The following is a 15384-nucleotide window of genomic DNA, read 5'->3' as shown; positions in this document are numbered from 1 at the left end:
AGTGACCCAACCCACTGCAGAGACAGTGTCAGCTCCTTAACCTGCTGCACCACAGCAGGAACCCCTCTCTTGTCTTTTTGCTAATAACCATCCTAACAGGCATGAGGGGGTGTCTTATTGTTTTGATTTCCAGGAAAATGTCTCTTAATTAATGTCTTTCAATATTGGAAGCAGGATCACACCAGGCCAGATCATTTTGCAATTTTCAAAATATTTTTAAATGAATTTTCTGGTTAAGTCTATGTTGTTTTGGAAGGCAGCCAGAATGCCTTAATGTGGTCTGATTTTCTAAGTCCCAAAGGATTTCTTTCCAAGGGAAGTTCTTGAAGATTGATTTTCCTGTTTATGAAGTCTATAAAAAACTGCCCTCACACCTATTTTAAAAGCTGGCTGGGGTCTGATGCTTGGTATGCCCCCAAATTACTTGTTGATCACTGGCTTCCTTCATGAGTGAGATGTTCTGAGGAAAACGGGATAAAGTCATGTGTTTTCTGAAGGGAGTATGCAGGAAGGAGGGCAAACATCACCTCCCCTTCCCCACCACCCCAGATCCTGGTTCACAGAATGCAGGAAGTCCCCCCACCCGCCCCCCCAGCCATGTGACAGCACCCCTTGCTACAGCCTGGGACTAACAGAGAGCATCCTTGTAAATGATGATCCTGAAACCTTCCTCTCTCACTCTCCCTGCCCTGCCATGAGCATGGGAAATGCCCCATGACCTGGTACCAAAGCTACATCTTGATGATGGGAAATAGCCAGAGAGCAGAAAAGGTCTGCAAAATGAGGAGCCCAGGAGGTTTGTCTCTGCTCTGTCCCTTCCTCCCCCTCCTGCAGTTTTCTCCAGAAATGATATTCAACACGTTTAACAATCCGCAAGCCCCCACATCCCAACTGAGCCAGACATTAACCCTTTAGTGGCTGGATAGGGGGTGGGAGGTGGGGCTCCATGACGTCCTAGAGGGTGGCAGAGGTTGGAGGGTGGGCACTTAGGTCATACTCATCATAAAGAGCATTTTAAAGTGCAACAACCAGTATGACCAGACCAGGCATAGTGGTTACTATCTGGCCTGCCCTCTGCAAACCTTAGCACCCTCTTGCTTCATGCTGGCTCTTTCTGGAAGAAGAATTCCAAAGGATGCGAGCAGTTGGTGCTACCCATGGCATTTTTCTTTCTGAGAGGACCACACTACCTTCTGGCTCTTACCTTCCAGCTAGATGGAACGTGGGTTAACTGATTGCCCACACAGCAGAGAATAATCTACCAGTAATGACTGATAGAGAATTGACCAGATCCTGGATCAGAACCTTTTAGTGTTTCCCAGCTTGGCCCTTGGTAGCCCCAGGTAAAACTTGGACTCCTAAGATTCTTCCTATTATTCACTGGCACAGAAACACCCACGCTGAAAGGGAGCAAGTCATTGGACTGTGTACCCTGGGCCTATTTGCATTTTCAAAAAAGGAATTCAGGGGTCAATATTTTACCAATCAATAAATTAATCAATCAAGTTCTGCCTCAGTTCCTCAAGGGACATTGCCAGAACACTTCTTTGTGTGTGTGTTTTCCAATAAAACTTTATTTACAAAAGGACGGCAGGTGCTAGTTTGCTGACCTGTCGGAGTTGCCCTGGGACGGGGACACTCGTGGGGGCACCGGGGGTGGAAGTCATTCCCTGCTGGCCCAAAACAAGGAATCCCTCTCCACAGCCACCCTGAAGCACGACTCTCCCTTGGATTGCCAGAACACTTTAAGCCACGCTGCGGCCACTCCAACTACTCATATTTGGTCCAATATTATTGAAATCTCTAAATCGAACTTTAAAAAGAGGAAGACTAGAAAATCTGAAGGGGAAGACAATCATGCAAAAAAGAGTTAAAATGTATTGTTAGAGGAAATGTTTGAATGGGTGGAGGGAATAAAGTCAGCAATGAATCCAGTTACTAGAGCACCAAACTGTTCTAGAAAATGCAGAGAACCCTGAAAATCTACCATCATCGCAGTCAAGAGGCAGCACCCTGATGAGCACCTACAGTCCAGCTAGGATGGTAGCCTTATGTGTGCAGACAAAGGCCATCGCGTCCTGCCTAAATTTCCATACGTCGCCAGACCCCGATAGATTCTGATTAGTGCTGGAGACTTGGCACCCCCAAATAAAAAAATCTGGGGGATAGGGAGTACCTGTTGTGGCTCATGGATTAAGAACCTGACATAGCATCTGTGAGGATGTTAGTTCAATTTCTGGCCTCACTCAGTGGCTTAAGGATCTGGCATTGCCTCAAGCTGCAGCGTAGGTCACGGATGAGGCTTAGATCCAGTGTTGCGGTGGCTGTGGTGTAGGCCAGCAGCTACACCTCCTATTTGACCCCTAACCCAGGAACTTCCATATGCTGCAGGTGTGGCTGTAAAAATACATAAATAAATCTGAGGGATAGAATAAATGCCTGACTGGTCTCTTAACCTACTGACCCCAGGACAATCTCAGGAACACCTTCGATTCCCTAATCCCCGCCCCGCCTGCCCTTCCCCATCCCTACACCTCAACAGAGTAATTGTTAAGTTTTGACCTTTCCTGCTCTTAAGATGCTGGACGAGAACTGCCTGAGCACACTGATGGGGCCGCTGCGCATTCGCAGGACTTGGCATTGCTTAGCCATCCTGACAGAGCCACGAATTCCATCCCACAGCGCCTCTCCCAGGCCATTACCATCCTCCTACTTCTGGCCCTTTCACTCTCAGTAGACAACCTACTTTTCTGTCTCAGTGAGATGGCACTTTCGGGCATCCAGCTCCGAGATCCCCTCTCGGACGCAGCCTGGCCCTCTCCCTCTTTCCACTTGTGTCCTTCGTTTTGTTCTCTCTGCCTGTGGTATCTTCATCCTTTCCTCTCAGCTGCCTTCTTCCCCTCTGCCTCCCTTCCTTCAACCTTTAAACAGGTCTTCTACCGCCTTTCTCCCTCCAGCCGCCCATCTTGCCTCTCCCTCTCGTTCATCTGCAAATGTCTCTGCGGAGCGGAGGGTCCACGATTCCTCCTCCGCCCTGTGCACCCCCCCTCCCCCCACCATCGATGCTCTAGCCTGTGCCTTGGGAGCTTGAACTCCCAGCCAGGGGTCTCTGCTCCTTCCTCCTTCTACTTTAGCTCTTTCAGCAACGGGCACTCACTCCATCCAACCCCCTCCTCTGCTGGCTGCTGTGGATTCTTCTCCTAAATCTGTCTCCAGGTTTTCCCGTCTCCTGCTGCTCACCTCTTGTTCTGTGGTTCTCTGGAATTTCTTCAGTCCTCTACGGTGTCTCTGGGCAATATCACCAATGCTCATGAGTTCAACTACAGTGGATACACTGAGGGCTGCTCAATGTGGCCACGACTCGCTGGCCTTGGCTTCAGAGGACCAGGGCCACAGGATCAGGACCTATCTCCAGTGTGGGCATCTCCCCCCGCCAGCATGTCCTTACTAAACTCATTATGTTGCCCCCAAAACTGCTCTTCAGGAGTTCCCATTGTGGCTCAGCAGGTTAAGAACCTGACATAGTGTCCGCGAGAATGCAGGTTCGATCCCTGGCCTCGCTCAGGGGGTTAAAGATCCAACATTGTCACAAGTTGAGATGCAGATCGCAGATGCAGCTCTGATCCTGTGTTGCTGTGGCTGCACCTGTGGCGCAGGCCGGCAGCTGTAGCTCTGATTCGATCCACTAGCCGGGGAACTTCCATGTGGTTCAGTTGCAGCCATAAAGAGAAAAACAAATTGCTCTTCATAGATGCATGGGTCATCATCCTCTGAGCTGCCCGAACTAGAGGCGGCAGAGTGATCACCAGCATCTCCTCTGTCGCTCCTTACCCTCTCTCATTTCAGAGTTGTCTATAACACATCCTCTTCTCTCATACCCTGTCTTATGTGGCACATCCAGCCACACCCTCTACCCCACAGTGCCTGGCACTCAGTAGTTGCTTAATAAATAGTTGGGAATGAATGAATGTCATTGCCTTAGTCTAGGTTTCTCCCACCTGAACTTTTGCAATGACTTTCTAACTGCTTAGTCTTTCTCACCATCAGTAGGTTTTTTCTTTTTTTAAAAAAAGAAAAAAAATTAATCCAGTCATGGTCCCATTCACTTCCCTGCCCTAAATCTTCTTGACTATTCAATGTCTCTAAAATAGACTTCAGATTCCTTGATGTGGGGAGTTCCCATTGTGGCTCAGCAGTAATGAGCCTATCTAGTATCCATGAGGACACAGGTTCAATCCCTGGCCTTGCTTAGTGGGATAAAAGAAAATTATGTAACAGATTTAATTTTAAGATTTTAAGAATTATGAAAAGGATTGTGTTTAATTCACTTTATTGAATTTCCAAGGTAGTTCAACAAATAAGCCCCTTTTACATTTCCAGTGACAATTTGCAAGGGACAAAAACTAATCAGAAAGTTGATATGCCTTAAACTGAAATAAAAATAAAGTCTTTAGGACTTCTCACTGTGGCACAATGGGATTGGTGGTGTCTCTTCAGCACCAGGGTACAGGTTCGATCCCCTGCCCAGCACAGTGGCTTAAAGGGGCCAGTGTGGCCTCAGCTGCAGCATAGGTTGCAGCTGTGGCTCAGATTCAATCTCTGCCCCCAAGAACTCCTCATGTGGCAGGGTGGCCAAAAAAATTTTTTTAAATAAAATAAAATAAAATCTTCAAATAATGCCCTCCACACCTTTCAGCATAATATTGAATGTTTAGGGCCAGACACCCTAACCTAGCATCACCAAAGGGATTCACTGACAGTTAATTTCATAGAAACCTGATGCATACAAGCAGCTCCTTAGCCAGGCATCTTGGACCTCGACATAGCGTGCTTTCTGGATCCCTCGCCAGCCTCCACCCATTCCCATCTGGACACGCCTTGCTCTGCAGCTTACAAGATTACGTCCCACGAGTACACAGAGTTCTGCCCTGGCCTGCCCTCACCCCGCAGTTCTGCCCACATACCCCACACTCCCAGTCTGTTCTCATCTCCATGTCGCCATCATGGCTTCCCTCATTCCTGCTGGGCTGGCCCTGTGACTTGCCTGGAGACCCACCCACCCCCATCTTCATGCCCCTGGGGCAGCTGTAAAGAGGCAAGCTGCCATGAAAGTCACCTGGCTTCCAATACGAGTTCTTCCTCCATCAGTGAAGGGCAGATCTTATAACTGCCATTTCCTCATGTGAAAAATTAGAAAAGGGGAACCATATTGGCGCTAAGGTTGCTTTGTTAAATTCTCACCTTCTACAAGTGAATCTGCGGCTCTTCTTCAACGCTTCTTGGCCTGTGGTTCTCAGACCTGGTTACCCATCAAAATATGCTGCAAGTAATCAGGGACAGCATTTCCAAACATCGTCCACCTAAGCTTCTTTGGACCCTGGAGCCCCTCCCTTGGCCTCCCCCCTCCCATTAGCACACTGAGATCTAGAAGGACACCAGTCCTTCTCAAACAGTTATTAACATACTGATACCTAGCAGGACACTAATATTTTGCCAAACACTGTTTGGGAACCATAATCGCAAAGAATGTTGGATTGGCTGAAAGTCAGATTCCTGGGTTCCTAGGTGCGGCCCTTTCCCTATCCTCTTCCGGGAAGGCTGGGTCAGTACCATTGAGCTTGAACACACTGTGAACATCATGTCACATCCTCATGTGTGCCCTGCTCAGGTCCCACAGGCACTGCCTGTGGCTGGGATCGCCTAGCCCATGACCCAGGTAGACCAGATGCTCTTCCTCCAAGCCTCAGGGAATCTGAATTCATGGTTTTTTGTTGTTGTTGTTTTTTTAACTGACTCAGAGTTTTGTATTGACTGGAACCACATCTAGTGGAGAATGTGCATAGCTGTTCTTTTAAATTACCATGTACATCGTTGAGGCCTTATCAACTAATGTTAAAATTCCTGCCACTACTCTCACTTGAGTTATGGATGAATTTGGCCTTTTAAATAGTCCCAGTCTTAAGGGGGATAAGATGAGAGGCCAAAAATTACTTGAAATTTGAGTTCCAAGTGCAAAAAACACAAAGTTGAACTCATTTCTTTGAAAATGTCTTGTACTACATTCTAGATCAACACCCTTGGCACTAGCCTTGACTGAACTTTTACACTGTAAAATTATTGGATTCAGACAGTACTTGGCCAGGAGTAACCCACTCTAATCAGCTGTGAGGTTTCTATTACATTTATACCATTTGTATAGTAAGATTCATTTATCTGTCATCAGCTAGTATCTCATACTTCCTGGCCCTTTTCCATATTGCACTGCCTAGTTTCTCTAGGTTTATTGAAAAAAAAATTTTTTTTTTTGGCTCTTTAGGGCCGCACTTGCAGCATATGGAAGTTCCCAGGCTAGGGGTCGAATCAGAGCTGTAGCTGCTGGCCTACACCACAGCCACAGAAAACGCAAGATCCAAGCTGTGTCTGCAACCTACGCCATAGCGACATCACAGCAACACCGGATCCTTAACCCACTGAGCAAGGCCAGGGATAGAACCTGCATCCTCATGGATGCTAGTCAGATTCTTTTCCCCTGAGCCACTGTGGGAACTCCCAGATATGCAATGTTTTAAATCGAAGGCTCCAAATAACTTTAAGTATCTAAATACAACATTTCAACTAACTCCTTTGATCATGCAAGAGGTAATCATTTGTGAAAAATCAATTACTTCCCACTGCTGCTATACGGGACTTCATAGCAAAATAAAAATAAAATTTCCTGGAAAAAAAATAATAAAAGTTATTTTAAATGTATAGCCAGGCTCACAAGAAAAATAGGCATTTCCAGGGACAAAATAAAGAAAGTTCTGGAAATCAGATGGTTAGCTGACCCTAAAGCAGTGGCGATTTTTTTATCTCTGTAACCTAGAATTTGATTTCATAGCCATAGATGTTTGGGAGTCAGAAATCTTCTGCCTAAAGCTGGGACCTTGAGTAAAAGGATGGGCTATAAATTTGATATGTGTGTTGGCTGGGGTGGGGGGGGGCTAAGAATTCAGAACCACATCCTGTTGGTTTTAAAGTTCAAATGTATATTACTTGGGGTTCTATAAATTGCAAACTGGAAAAAAAAAGGGGGGGAGTAAGGGTTTGGAAGTGCTTAGGAATCTGCAAAAGGAAACTTGAATCCTTTCTGGCAGGTTGAGCCCTTAGCACAGTCTTCATAGGATTCTCATCGGTAAATGCAAACTACACATGAGTTCACGATCAAAAATTACCAAAAATCCAAGGAATATTATCACTCTGACTCCTTGAGGTTTTACTGCCCACGGAAAGCACAAAACACCAAAAATCGGTTGAGAAGTCGGGCCCTGTCATTGGTCTTTCCTGTGCTCACTACAAAGTTAACAACAGTTGAGTAGCAGGTACATCAGACGTTCTCTAAATGCCATCATTTCTCCTATAACATGAAGGGTAATAGAAATATCACTGTGTATGGAATTTTAACCTCGTGAAAATAACAGGACTAGTGGGGGAAATCAGTTCAGAACAGGACTTTCAAACTGTGCAACCTTATAAAATAATTTCTGAAATTAATAATAAACTAAAAATGTCCACCTTTGAAGCATCTTACATTCTTAATTAAAATAATGTTGCAGTATAAATAGCAATATGTCTCAATTTTTAAAAAGCAAACACATGAAGTTTCATGGTGGTTTTGAGTGTGATGTAGCCCTGTGCCTTTGAGTTACAGGATGGAAAGAAGGACATTCTTAGGACGAAGTGTCACAACAACAGAGGTGGATGGCTGTGACTCATTGTCTTGTTATTCCTTCTGCACCAACTTAAAATAGAAGCCCAGCTTTTGTTGTTTTGCCAGGGTCTTATTTTCATAACAAAACAAAACAAAAAATCTATTTTCATGGTTCCAAATAAGACCAAATACCACGTAAGTGCTCTTCAGCTACTCTCAGCATTATACCCTTTTCTTCAATCCATGACACTTGCTTCTAATCCCCTTAAAGCAAATGATGGGTCCCATGCATTCCATTCTCCTTTCCTTGTGTTCTTCAGTGTGGTCTCTGATGAAGCTCAACATGGGTTCCTTTACTCCTCTTGCTTTCATGGTGTCCCACACATCTTGTCTCTTCATTAGCTTCTGCTCCACAACCTAGGGCTTTCCTCTTTCCCTGAATCCCTGGATTCTTATAATGCTTACATTGAGGGTGCTAGATTAAATGCTTTCATGAAGAAAAGTACACACGCTCATGAGCATGGTATGTAATTGCATTGCAGAAGGGCAAAGAGAAGTGAGAAAGCAGATGAGGTGTGTGCAAGTTTGGGGTATTTCTTCCAGGCCGCTCAGGGCTGAACGGCATCTTCACATCCACCTGGTAGTACTTGGTGGCACCCAGTGTACTCAGCTCACACTTTAAAATGGTTAATGTTAGGTGAATTTTACCATAACTAAACAATCTAAAACATATACAGGCATACTTCTGAGATATTCCAGGTTCCATTCCAGACCACCACAAGAAAGCAAATATCATACTAAAGTGAGTCACATGAATTTTTTGATTTCCCAGTGCCTATAAAAGTTAGGTATGGATTGAAGCATGACATGTGCCATCTGTTACATGTATGTGATACGTAAATTTATTCATATGTGATAGGGAAACTGGGCGATAAAATCACTAAACAGTGAAATTATATTAGCTCAAAAAATGATTTTTCACAGGGTAAAGGAGGTCATATACAGGCAGACCTTGCTTTATTGTACTTTGCCGATAGGCGTTTTTTACAAATTGGAAGTTTGTGGTGACCGTGAGTTGAGTGTCTTTTGGCGCCATTTTTCCAAAAGGTTTTGTTCACTTCATGTCTCTTTGTCACATTTTGGTAATACTCTCAGTATTTCAAACTTTCTCTTTATTATATTTGCTGTGGTGATCTGTGATCAGTGATCTTTGATATTACTGTTGCAAAAAGATTATGACTCACTGAAGGCTCAGATGTTTCACATATTTTAGCCATAAAGTATTTTTAGATTAAGGTGTGTACATTGTATAGGCATAATGCCACTGCATATTCAATTGCACATGCGGTTTTCAAATTTTCAGGAAAGCTTCTTTAAAATTTATTTGGGGACATTAAGCAGGAAACCACAGAGCAAGTGAATTTACTTGGAGGCTGGGGATAGAATGGGATATAGATCGTGTCAATAAAGTACCATAATTAACCGTGGGTCCAACCTGTAACTCTAACGAGCTCCCCAAGATGCATCCATGTGTCACAATCCACTCTTGGCAGCTGAGGCTATTAGCGCATCAATTACTAAAGAATCATTTATAGGGAGGGTTGAGAGACTAAGCTTCCATTTTGTATCACTGAAGTTTTTATTTGACAGGAAAAGATGTTTAGAATAATCAGAAGTACTTTCTTGGGGAGTTCACATCATGGCTCAGCTGTGAACAAACTGACAAGTATGCATGAAGATTCGGGTTCCATCCCTGGCCTCGCTCAGTGAGTTAAGGATCCGGAGTTGCTGTAAACTGTGGTATAGGTCGCAGATACAGCTCTGATCCCATGTTGCTGTGGCTGTGGTGTAGGCTGGCAGCTATAGCTCTGATTAGACCCCTAGCCTGGGAACCTCCATATGCCACAGATGTGGCCCTAAAGAAAAGACAAAAGAAAAAAAAAAAAGAAAGAAAAACAAATGCTTTATTGGAATTCATGCTGTGGCTCAGTGGGTTAAAAACTTGATGTTGTCTCTGAGGGTGCGGGTTCAATCCCTAGCCTCAATCGGTGGGTTAAATATCCGGTGTTGCCATAAGCTGCAGTGCAGATAGAAGATGAGACTCAGATTTGGTGTTATCATGGCTGTGGCCTAGGCCACACCTGCAGCTCTGATTTGACCCATGGCCAGGGAGCTTCCAAATGCCACAGGTATGGCCATTAAAAAAAAAAAAAATGCTTCCCTTACCTTTTTCTTTATAATGTACATTCATTCCTTCCAGAAATAGTGACTGAGTAAGAAGTGCTGAGTATGTGTCAGGAGATACAAACTGAACCAAGTATGCCCAGGTCTTCTAGAAGCTTAGAGTCCAGTTCTTTTTGCAAAAGAAAAAGATGCATATGCAGTGCAGCTAGTTGACTGCCAATAGTGCAGCAAAAGATAAAATCGGTATTCCTAACTCCCAGGCACCTCTGGATAGGATTGCTTCAGGGCTGGGTCCAGGAGTTCAGGCCATGCCACCTCTGCACATGGATGAGCACAAATGCTTGCCAGAGGAAGCCAAGAGAGTTTCCTCCAGAAATCGTTCTGTCTTCCCTCAGATGGGACACATAAGCAATGGAGACCCCATAGCTCCTGACAATAGAGCATAGACATCATAAGTTTTCAACTGAAACATTTTCAAACCTGATATTTCTAATCAGCCTTCAGCAACACACAACAGAATACTCATAGGAGTGTCTGGCTTGAAGCAAAACATACCTCCACATATCTAATTGAGACGTAGCATTGTTAGAAATAAGCCAGTGCATGGTTCTCAAAGTGTGATCCATGGGCCAGCAGCACTAGCATCATTTGGGAGCTCATTCGAAATGCAAAGACCCCACTCCAGACTGACTAATAAGAAACTCAAGGATGCAGCCCAGAGGTCTGTGTTTTAAGAAGCCCTCTAGACAACTGCGGTGCTCGAGAAGGTGTAAAACTACTGAGCTCATTCAAAGTAGCTGACAAGTGCCTAATTTCGTTAATAGAGTAGTTAATGAAGCCATTCTCTTGGACTTTGGCTGGGCAGCAGAATGGGCTGGGTGCCAAGGATGTGTCTCCTTTGCAATAAGAGAAGCCCACCATCGGTGTAAAGGAGGTTGCAGGAGATGCTCCTCATCCGGCTCAAGCAAAAACGACACTGAGACACTGAAGACAATCTAAGAAGAAAAGGGGTCCCCGAAGAAGTCCCAGTTATGTCAGACTTCTCATGCCATAAGATGAGGATCTAACTTAAGCTTGTACAGCTTAGCCTACTGCCAACTGCTGTCAGAGTGAAGAGACAGGGGAGATTAGGAGGAGAATTGGGAAGCGGTGGTGATAGAGCCATGGCAGGGGACCATGGGAACTAGCCAGGCCTGGCGACCTCTCACTCCTCCTGCAGTACATTGACCGGACTCACGAGATTAAATGGAATATCTAGTGAGCCAGGGTGGCCATCGTCCAGGAAGAGGAAGAGGTGCCAGTGTCAGAAATCAAGTGGACTGCATTCTGCATCCCATGGCACAGGACTGCCGCAGAAGAGACGGAAGAGCAACAAAGTGCAAGAAACAAATGTAAATTAGGAGCAATCTTCAGTGCTTCTGGAGGAAAAAACTGAGCCAAGATAAACTCACTGGCTCACCTTCACATCTTTAAAATACATTTTAAGAGAGAGCTTTATAGAGACCTGAAGAGTTGAACTTGACTTCTAAAACACAGTAAAGTTCCCAGGGGTCAAACAGGACCTTTCTACCTAGTCATCCCATGCTAACTGCATCCCCACACCTTCCATATAAGGGCAAACTAAGAGCTCTGCCCAAAAACTTGAATTCATTTTGACTCCATGAGAAGTTGCCAGTAAGATTTTAATTGAATGCAAGTCTTTTCAAGCTTGCTTTCCTTTATGCATACAAGTCTTTGTCAAACCTGGCTCCATGTCACATCTACCTAAACAAACATGGACTAAAGTAGAATTAGAAGGGGAAAGGAGACACATCTCCCAATTCACAGCAGAGATAGGTTCAAGAAATTCTCAGGGAGCAAAGAAACACCAATCGAATTCCTGAGTTCTCTATCCCATCTTCTTTTTCTTATCCTCTTTCACTTCACTAGTCCAACCATTAATGCAAAAGGGGCTCTAGAGCAGCTGTCCCACGAAGGCAATGGGTTATTTTCTCCTCATCCAAAACATGCAGCCTGAAACTAATAGTAAGCAGAGATGTAGTGTTGGCCTCTGGAGGAAAAATATGAAATATGTCTCCAGAGTTATCCCCAGTACTGCCATGTTATGCTTCCAAGTATACTTAAAGGACATTCCTCTTCAACATTTTTTTAAGGATCTCTCAAACTTACCCATCTTCTGTTTGTCCCTCCTAATGAGGAAGGAGCTGACAAGACCACCCACAACCAAGAGGAAGCTCCTGGAACCTTCTGAGAAGGGAGTGGCAAATCAGGCCTAAGCTTGGTGGTGCTGAGTTTGCGTTCTCTCTCTCCTCTCTGTCTCGCTGTCTCTCTCTCTGTCTCGCTGTCTCTCTCTCTCTCTCTCTCTCTCTCTCTGTCTCGGCTGCAGCATGTAGCAGCTTGATGTGGGATCCTAGTTCCCAGACCAGGGATTGAATCCAAGCCACAGAGGTTAAAGTGCTAGATCCTAACCACTAGACCACCAGGGAACTCCCTAGCTTGCATTCTTTTTGGACATGCACTTGGCCTTGTTGGAAATGCACTTGGCCTTTAATTATGTTTAGAAGTGCTACGGAAAACACTGAGTTATGTGAGACCCCCATAAAGAGGACCTTGCTCATTCTGTGAGGCCCTGGGCGACTTCTCTGGGGAGGTGATTTATCCAGTGAACAGGTTCACAAATAGGGGTACTTTCAGATGTGTGGACAAATCAGGGAGGGGTAGAAGCATTTAGGCAGAAGACCTAGTGGGGCATGTGGAAGGGACCAGAAGGTGTTGGGAGACTGAAGAGCAGAAAGTGAAGGGGGTGGGGAGAGGGGCAAGGTAGGGGGGTGGGCGGAGGGATACATTGTGCAGGCCTTGTGGGGGCCAGGGCAGTTTGCTTTTTATCCTGTGAGCTGGGGTCCACTCTGCAGCACTGTAGCACTAATTGCTCTTCCAGGCAACCTGGGCTCGGACCTCAGGAGGGGTGAGGTGGGAGGGCTGACATGTCCCTGTGCTCAGAGCACTCTGTTGGGTGGCCCCCAGGCGTGCTGGTCTTGGCGGGAGGGTTTGGCTCCCTCGCAAACAGCCCATCCAGCTTCAAGGCTTGGAATAATCATCTCATGATGTCAACTTAGCCTGCCTGGATCCCACTTTGAGATGCTCTCCTGCCAGGCTCTGGGCGAGCTGCTCCCTGCCCCCAGGGGAAGACCGGCGAGTTGGGGGCTGGAAGCAATAGGAAGACGTCGTTCTCATTCCCACTGAAAATAGCCAGACACCCAACCAATGAGGCCAAATTGGGGGTGCCCAAATCCTGTCTACCTAAACATGATGGCATTCTTCCAGAAGCTCAGGTGCCTAATTTCCAAGGACGTCAGTGTGGACTCTGGCTTATAAATTAGTCCATCTTTGATTAATACTTAATAAATCATGCATTTTGGCATTGTCTTTTGGGTTCCCCTTGGGACAGTGCTGGATGGAGAATTTAATAAACACCCACTAAGTCAGTTACCTTGAACGTCAGCCCACTGATGGGTTGGTTTGAGTGGTGGGCCTCTTGGCTGATGTCAGCATTTCCTGGTTGATGTCATGTGCTTACACGTATGTGGTGAAACATACTGCTGCTGACCCCCCCTGAAGCCCCTGGCCACTGTCTGAACACCAGTCTCCTGTCTCAACTCATTTTATGAAGTTCTGGCTTTGCAGCTGCTCCATCTGGAAACCACCACACATATTCATTTTACTATATGCAGGGGATTGAGCGACACCTTTGTTAAAGATGTAATAAAAGCAAGAGACTGAGACCACAAGAAAGGGAAAGGGGAATGATAATAATGTGCACCATCCACCGAGCATCCCCTCTGGGTCAGATGTTTTGCAGACAATGCTGCTCATCATGATTCAGTTCCTGCAAGACTAGTGTCATTGCTCCCATCTCACAGACGAGGACCGTGGCGATCAGGGCAGTTTGGGAACTTAGATCCTCATAGTCAGAAAAAGGCAGGTCTGGGGCCCACCTTGGACAACAGCTCTGGGCTTGCATGCAGTGAGGGAGGAAGCTGATGGCGCCATGAAGACAGAAGCCCAGTTACTCTGCCATGAACCTCTGGCTACCCAAGCACACTGCCCACAGCCCTTATCACCATCTGGCCATATTCCCAAATATCCCACTCTCCCTTCACTCCCCTCCCTAACCCAGCCCTTAGAGAAGAGATACATTCCAGATCCCTCTCCCCAGAGCCTCACCCCTCCCTCCAGTTTCCAGGCATTTCCTGTTTTAAAATCCTCACTGCCTCTGGATTGATGGGAAATCAGCACTGGGCAGTAATGACCCTCCTCAGAGATATTTTTTAAAGAAATTTGGAGCCAGTGTTGAGTGGGTGAGCAAAATCATGGCTTCATGTTTTCCAAAGACCTTCAGCAGGCTTCCCACGATGGCCAGGAAGTGGAGGCAGATCAAATGATAGTTTGAAGAGGGCTTAGCCTCTGCCTCTTGATTCATCAACGACCATCCTTTTAGGTGACTGGAAACTCCATCTTCTAGCTGGTGTTAGTACAGCCTCAAGTCAATAACCTGTCTCCATATAAAAAAAAAAAAAAAAAAATTTTTTTTTTTAAATATCCTGTCTCCACATACTGACATGACATCTTAGGTTATCGGTAGCCTGGGTGACAGCAGTAGGATCCAAAGCCCAAATGAGGTCCCAGAATAATCATCAAATCAAAGGTGATATGTGCTTAGTAGGAGGGAGAGGGGAGGAAGAACTGTCTGGTAGGCAGCCTGCCCTGCCGCCAGGAAAGTGTTTCAACTAAATTAAGGAACTGGTCCCATAGACAGCACCTGAGCAGCCATCCACAAAGTGGTCCAGGCCAGCCCTGAGGCTAAGACCTCAAACAATTGGTAATGACTTTTGTTTTATCAGAATCCTTCAGGGAGAAGGACTGCACGTAGGGGATCCAACATTCTGATAATAAGCTTGGGGTGTGAGAGGAGGGAGCCTTCCCAGGACATGGTGCAGTCAGAGTGGATAATGGCCAAACTATCTGTAAAAGACTCTAAATTGAATTAACTGCAAGGGTGCAGGAGATTTCTTTTTATAAATGGGGTGTGCAAGTTGGAGCTAAGACAGGCTGCTTATTGTCACCCTCCTGTCCTCCTGCCCTGTCCTCCCATGTGTCTCCCATCCTCTCGTTGGTTAGAAGGGCCTCCCCATTGCTTGCCTGCCCTGCGTGTCCACATGCCTGTCCTTAACCCTGATGATGGGGCATGTGCAGAGTCCAGTCTTGTGATACTCTTATGTAAATCTTGGTACCTCTTAAATTTCTGGGCCCTTGAAAGGAATCCCTGGTTATCCCTTCTTTGCTGCCCTCTCTTGGGACTCAGTCTGCCTGATCATCACACCCTCCCCCCATGGGTACCACCTGGGGCCAGTGACAGTTAATGGGATGGCCAACAGTTTGAGTGTGGTCCCTACCTGACTTATCTCTGCAGTACTATCTTCACTTCTGTTGTGTACAATTCTTTGTTACAC

At 45.8% G+C, this 15384-nt stretch overlaps 1 protein-coding gene across 1 annotated transcript in view; it reads left to right on the top strand.

Annotated features, from left to right (window-relative positions):
• ANTXR1 (anthrax toxin receptor 1) overlaps positions 1-15384 on the top strand; it is a 240636-nt gene that overhangs the window by 147674 nt on the left and 77578 nt on the right. The window lies entirely within an intron of this gene.

The sequence above is a fragment of the Sus scrofa genome, chromosome 3 (genome assembly GCF_000003025.6).
Source record: "Sus scrofa isolate TJ Tabasco breed Duroc chromosome 3, Sscrofa11.1, whole genome shotgun sequence".
In the NCBI taxonomy this organism is placed as follows: domain Eukaryota; kingdom Metazoa; phylum Chordata; class Mammalia; order Artiodactyla; family Suidae; genus Sus; species Sus scrofa.
Note: the sequence above shows the minus strand (reverse complement) of the source record. Positions and strands in the feature narration are given on the sequence as shown.